Source organism: Cydia splendana, chromosome 25 (assembly GCF_910591565.1).
Source record: "Cydia splendana chromosome 25, ilCydSple1.2, whole genome shotgun sequence".
NCBI classification, from domain to species: domain Eukaryota; kingdom Metazoa; phylum Arthropoda; class Insecta; order Lepidoptera; family Tortricidae; genus Cydia; species Cydia splendana.
The window spans coordinates 11,576,624-11,584,357 of NC_085984.1; positions in this window are offsets into that span (position 1 = coordinate 11,576,624).

Here is a 7,734-nt window from a genome sequence, read left to right on the forward strand (position 1 = left end):
GTCGTTTTTTTGAACTCTCATATTTTGGATGTGGATTAAACCAGATAAACAAAACTCTCGGGATATGATGTCAATAGTGGACTTGTTAAGCATAAAACATTTCAATTGCATACATTAGATTTTATTACTATCTAAAAAAACCCTGCTTTCGTCACTGACTCACACTTTCACTGATGATCATCAAAATCTTCCTGAAGTCCTAGGAAGCTGAAATTTGGTATGTAAGATAGTGTTAGTCCACAAACAACAAAAAAAATTAAAAGCTTGAAATTTTTAGCCCCTAAGGGAGTGAAAAGGGGGGTGGAATTTTGTATGGGGAATCAATAACCGCTGAACCGATTTAGTAACCGTAGAGTTAGAAGCTTGGCTCTACAAGAGATCTGATAACTCTTTGACAGTGCGAGCCTTATCGTTTCGTCTTGGCAACATTTTACATGAAATTGTTTTTGGTGGGATTAGGTACCTATATCCAGATACTAAATTGACAGTTCGTTTCCCAATCCAAAGCCCCCACTTCTGCCCAGTCATCAGTACCTAGTACCTATAACGCTGCCTTTTTCCTATATTAATCAAGCATATTAGGTAGCGGATTGGTACCTACAATGTAAGTGTCATTTTGGGATCACTTCGGTCTTGCAAATCATCAGTTAATGCGTTTTTCTCAAAGACCGTTTGATGTAGGTACCTAAAATTTAGAACAGTTATTTATATAGTCGGACCAAGAAAAGTCTGCAGCGGATTTGATAGCCCACGCAGTGCAAGTGTCATTTATACGTCATAATTTCATAGAAGTTTGACGTTTAAAATAACACATGCATTGCGTGGGCTATCAAATCCGCTGCAGACTTTTCATGGACGGACTCTAGCAACTAAGACACACTATGAATAACTCAAATTCCGCTTATTTTTTGTTATAAAACCGGTAATGAATGAAGAATCATTTTAATTTAACATCTAGGATTAATGTGAACACAATTTGAAACAGCACAATGGCTAATAAAAAAAATACGCCTAAATATCGTGATTATTTCGTAGGTATGGGTAGTATCTTATGTAGGCGGTGTACCATCTCACCGGGAACCATCTTCAAGGTCGTATCTAAACTCTAAATCATAATTCGATTCCAAATAAGTAAGACACTGTTGCCACTGGAATAATTTGTTTGTAAAATAGTAAATTCCTTTTCTATAAATAAATACTCTAAGATAATTTATTTATTGGTAATTTTACTCCTACGATTTAAAAAAGCACTTTTATTTACTTATTTTTACATAAATACAAGACGCGCTAGTAAAAAGTGGCAACATTGTCTTAATTTTAATGGAATCTAATTATGATTTAGAGTATAAATAAGATCAGAAACGTTACAAGTATATATAGTATAAACAACATTATTTGCGGTATTTGACGTCTGTCACTCACAACAGCAATACTACGTAAAATGTCTTGCACATCGAAATCACAAAGGAAAACAACTGCACTACGAACGTTTACGTTCTACGTCTTTTTTTTTTTAATTTTAGGGTTGGTCGGACACCACCGTTATGAATCGGTAGTCGTCTAAGTAAATCGATATGAATTTTTCATTTTTCTTTTAATAAAAATAAGGAAAAGGTGGATAATTAACTGTAAATATGGATATATTTATCGTCACCTAAGGCCAAGCGCGCACCACGATTTAAATTTTTGCGACACGATTTTAGAATCGCGCTGTAATATATCGCAGAAAATTCACTGCGCGCACTGCGATGAAAAAGTCGACGATTCGTTCATTCTCTACATGGATTTCGTACCAGTCGTTTGTCATGAAACGTGTCTTTAATATGCGATCGCTGTATGACTTTGAGCATTTATAACACAAAGGTGATCCCCGTCTATTTCCATAATTAAATGGTCAACAATTAGCGTCTCATTTTCTCATTCCGACATGTTGACGCTCGAAGAGCGAAATGCCGACTGAGGTCCGGGTGCGATTTTATTATCGCAGTGCGCGCGGGGCCATACAACTCCGTATGCTGCAATTCACTTTGCGACAATCGCGTCGCGAGTAGTCGCGGAAAAATGTGACAAATCACAATTTTAAAATCGCTGCGATTTTTTTGTCGCATATGCGCGCACTGCCATATAAACACATACGTTACATTTCTGCGACTAAATTATCGCGCGACAAAAAGTCGTGGTGCGCGCTTGGCCTAACAGACAACAAATTTGACACAGAAATAACATAAATTAACATTAAAATAGATCCCCAGTTAGTTTAAATTTTGACGATGGGTGCGACCTACTCGGTCGGTGTATTAAATGCATTTACCTTGCGGGAAAACCATATGATTCTAGCTTTATTTAAATCTCAAATAAAAATTCATTATACGTCACAATTCGATACCTCAGTCTACGTGCCATCCAATCGTAATCGCTTGCTGTGACAATCGATTTGCGTTAGTTACATCTCTATATACGTCAGTCATAATGTGTCAAATACCGCAAATAATGTTGTTTATACTATAGTTAAGTCAGAATCGGGTGCAGTACCTAACTACTACAATCTGTTATTTATATCACTAAACGGATACCTATTATACCTACCTACTGTTATTAAATCAAACTACTGTTTTTTTATAGCAGCGAAAATGTATTCATACTTTCTCACTAGATTGCGAATAGATTGACACATTAAGTATCAGTCTTTCCCTGAAAGTGTCAAAAGGAACCCATTAAAAATAAAAAGTGAAGCGGCCGGAAACGGTTGTGTTGTCGGCGTCCGGAAGCGATCGTTAACGGCGCGGCCGGGAACCACGACATTACCTTTATTTGTGGGGATCGTGGGTCGGAAGGTCGGGACCAAGGGAAATGCCGGACAATTGACTACCTAGCTACACTTTACTCGGTAGAAATGTTAAGCATGCTAGGTCTTTAGGTTCAAGATCGCTTTTATAAGTAGTTTAGCGTGAACTCATGGACACGACACGGCTTGCCGTCACTATAAACCTTTTATGGGATTAAACGACTCAAATCTATGTTTGGCCATTCATTTCAATAAAAGGCTTTAAATAATTAATTAGTATTTCAGTTAAGATCATTTTTAGAATTAAACATGTCATGTTAAATATTATGTTGGCATCACGAAATGGACTCAGCTCAACATGATGCTAGTTATAGAACCAGAATACGACTACTAACCGAAAATAATTCGAGTTAACTTTGGACCACAGTTAAGAGTTTTTTTTTTAATATTTGAAATGTGCAATATTTGCAAGAAACAAAAATGAAACCAATCGCTACCCTTTCGGCGATATTACGAAATGCTTGTATATCCTCCCGATCGCTAGCCCGGTGCACGCGTGCAATAACACACGCCTCGTGCACGGCTCGCTGCGCGCTCATTACACGACTGCGCCTCATCTCATGCAATCAATGCTATAAATACGTACACCACTCTCTTTAGCCGGGTTAGTGATTGTCTATGAAGGTGTTCGTGGGTTTGATGCTGACTGTAGTAGGTACACAGGCTGTTTACTTAGGTAGGTATCCTCCCAATCGCTCGCCCGATGCACGCGTGGATCGTGCAATAACACACGCCTCGTGCACGGCTCGCTGCGCGCTCATTACTAGAGATGCAACGGATAGTTGTTTGGCCGGATACCGGATATTCGGCCTGACCTTCGGCCGAATATTCGGTATCCGGACGCCGAATATTCGGCCGGCGGTATTATACCTTCATTTCGGTTTTTCAGGCGCGCATTGTGCAGGTTTGATCTGTTTCCTAGAGAACGTTCGCGCGGACTCATTTCTAGGTTCAAAATGTGTGCGCGTGCAAGTAGTCAACGTAATGTTTAAATTATTTTAAAATAATAAACGATTATGATTATGACCGTGACTGTTTCATAAATTCAATTTGTTTACTCCGAAATCAAGCAATGGTACTATCCGGTATCCGGCCGGATAATAGGTCCCTAACCGGTATCCGGCCGGATATTAAAATAATGGCTGGATTTACCGGATACCGGCTACAGGTTACCGGATAGTAACCGAATATCCGGTGCATCTCTACTCATTACACTACTACTGCCTGCCTACTGCCTACCGCGCCTCATCTCACGCAATCAGTGCTATACATAGGTACACCCCTCACTCTCGCCTCTGAACGAGCTTCTATCAAACAAATACTTCTGCAAGCGATACTACCTACAACTTATAGTTTGGTAAGCCGTTTCCGACAGTAGAAAAAGGCGGCAAATTAAAAACAAATGCAGTCGCAAGGGATTGTCCTCCTATGCTATAGAAAACTAACCAACCGTTAGAAGAAGAAATCGACTTTCTCTTCATTTCGCATGCACCAATCCGCGTGAGCGTTGTTTAAGGTCGTATCAAAATAATATCAAAACTGTAACAAATTATTATATCAGAATTGGCCCTCCGCCCGGCCCGCGCCGCCCGGCCCGCGGGCCGCGCCGCGTGAGCTCGCCGTCGCGTGCCGGTGCCGTGTGCGCGGCGCGCGGCGCGGCGTCAGCAGTACTTAACCCTTTCTTGGCGGAGCAGCTTCATAGCTCGAGAGCTGCCATTTGATATCCTTTTTGTTAGTTTCCTCATCAAGGAGCGGCATCATTTCCCGAACGGGATATTTTTCTGCCGAACCCGACACAAAGTTTTTAGTTTTAATTTTATAAATATGTATGTATGTGTGTATGTTTATACATAATATATGTCGGGGTATTTGTAATATGGGCCTTGTTGCCTGATTTAAATTTTAAATAAAAATAAAATAATTTACCCAATAGGTAATACAGACTACCCTCACAAACCAAACTGCTTATTTTATAACTAATAACACGTTTTAAAAATAACCAATAACTAAATCCAACTTTATATAAATTTTTTTTCGTTTGTCAGTTCTTTCCTTCCAGTATGTCAGTTTTTGGTTATAAGATTTTACGTAAATTAACTATTAAAAAAAATTAAAAAGTGCAGAAAACATTACTGTACTTTTTTGTTAATGAAAATTTTATTATCTGTTTTTCATGTCATAATATTTATTTCCCTAACCATCACCTAAACTCGGTTCATTCACTTAAGACATCAACGCGCGCTAGAGAGACTTCGAAAAACAAATAACGACATTCTATGATTATAGTAATCTTTAACAAAACTAGTTAAATACAATTATTATCAACCCTTTTATGAGTGTTATCTAACAACAAACCTAAATATATTTTAAAACACTTATTTGGGTAATTCATTTTGCTTTATTAGGCTTAAATTATGCATGAACTCACGACATTTTATTTTGTTTAGTGAACAAGTATAAAATTTTTCATATTTTATACATATATACAAATTGGCAAAGCTTAACTAACTATACGTTAAAAAAAAACAACAAAAAATTCCACTAACATTTTCATAATTTCCACTTTCAATATTTTTTTTTGAATATAAATTATTATCACATTTTTCTATCATTACTTGACTAGTTACTTATGTTCTAGTACTCACCTGTGGTGTGTAGTCCTTGCGAGGTGGCGGTGGCTGCAGCAGTGTGTCGGAGCGCGCTCTCCGCGGCCGGTATATATGCCCGCCCTCGCCCCCCGCGCCCCCCGCGACCGCCCGCGGCACGGGGCCCGATAGCCCGAGCGGTGACGACCGGGGGCCATTGAGGCCCATGCAAACTTACACTGTGACACCAAAAATGATATCCGTCGACCGTGCGTCTCGCTCGCGTCAATACATGTACGGACTCGTACAGTCACGCTCCATTATTGTTGAGCAATGTAGGGTTGTAGTTGTAGCTAAATTGGATATTCCATAGCGTAAGTATTGAACACCCAATTTAGCTAGGACCCTAACTGGCTCAACAAAGCGTGACCATACGAGCGCAATTTAGAGTTTAGTTATCTATATGTCACACGCGTCTGACTTATAGCTAGATATAGTTTTTTTTATTCATTTGGAGATTCAACAGCTATGACAATAACATAATTATAAATTATAGTAGATACAGTAAGCCAATTATAGGAACTCACAGGTAGTGACATAATACTAAACTAACAGGTACCTACTACTGTCATAATGAAGTTTGAATTGGTATTATTGGAACTTTACAACTTGGTGTCAGTTTGATATCACTTGCGGTGCATCTCACTGGCACCTACTTAAATACTGTCTCTGTGAGCTATGGGGCTATTCATAAATTACGTCATTTCAAATTAGGGGGGGGGGTCTGGACATCGGATGATGGTAGCATGACGTAGGAGGAAACGGGGTCATTCGAAGCATGATTTTTGGATGATTTTAGGGTATGGGGGGGTCAAAAATCGTCAAAAATCAATGACGTAATTTAAGGACAGCCCCTATATACCTCGCAAACCCCCATGGCTCCCCCACTTAGAAATATTTCCGAAAACTGAATCGACTATAGAATATATGTACCTATTTGTAGTCGTCATTATTTTTACCTGATCCAACTTTTCAAGTGGGTTGCACCCGCTATGCTACAGATCATCATCATCATCATCTCAGCCGAAAGACGTCCACTGCTGGGCAAAGGCCTCCCCCAAGGATCTCCACAGCGAACGGTCTTTCGCTGACCACAGATGGCATGGTGCAATATAACCATCTGATTGAAACGTCAGATAAAGTAAACATAATAAATTGTTCTACGCAAATACAGAGTGATTCTGTTATGGGTGACCTTACTCAGAGTGGTATGTAAACTTTAAAGTAAATCAGTCTGTATAGCAACACCAGCCTTAGCCGCATCGGTGGCCTATCTCATCCATCCCCGAGGGACTCGTTCATTTTGGCCATCCTATATCGTGTTGTGATTTACATATGGCGTATTGTTAATAAGACAACCTATTAATGTTACAAGTCTGAATATATATAAACATGTTTGTCATATCTAAAAAATAATTAATTTTATATATTACAAACTAAAGAAATTATGTTGTTTTTAATGTTAGGTAGGTGGTGGTGGCGGTGGTGGGACCTACCTACTCAAAAACCTTCAAGTTTTGCGTTCTGCCATGTTATTAGGGCTTTAATATAATTGTGTACTTACGTATATAGGGTGTACCTACTTACATTCTTATTATGATAAGAATGTAACATATATATATATATATTTTATTTTTTTAATTTATTTAGGAAACAAACAGTCGCATACAAATATGTTTAAGCTTGCAGATATACAATAAAGACCTATAGTTCCATTAAATATAAAATAATGATATTGATAATAAGCAGAAACAGGGCTAGTTCGGTTCTGCCTATAAGTAGGAAGATGCACAGAAGTAACAATTGGATACACAACTCATAAAGTACCAAGTATCGATCATGCTTACAGACGTAAGTACATACATTTCATAAGACTGTAAAACTATGACTTTTTTTTTTAAACTAAGTATGTAATAACATTAAACTGTTATGGAAATATTTGGCTCCGCAGACCACTACTATATTTACCGAAAGACAATGAGAAGATATCTAGATTTATGAAGTTAACATTATAATTTTGACAGGCTCGTCTAAAGAAAGTATTTTTGGCGAAATTAGAACTACAAAAGCTGATATGGAATGTTTGGGGGTGACGAGTGGGAATACGACGCGGCAACTTAAAAACAATTTTTTCAAGAAGAGTGGGAGAATCAATGAGGCCATTTAGGAGTTTATAAAGAAACATTTGATCTATAAATACACACACAATACACATAACACACATAATATATATATATATATATA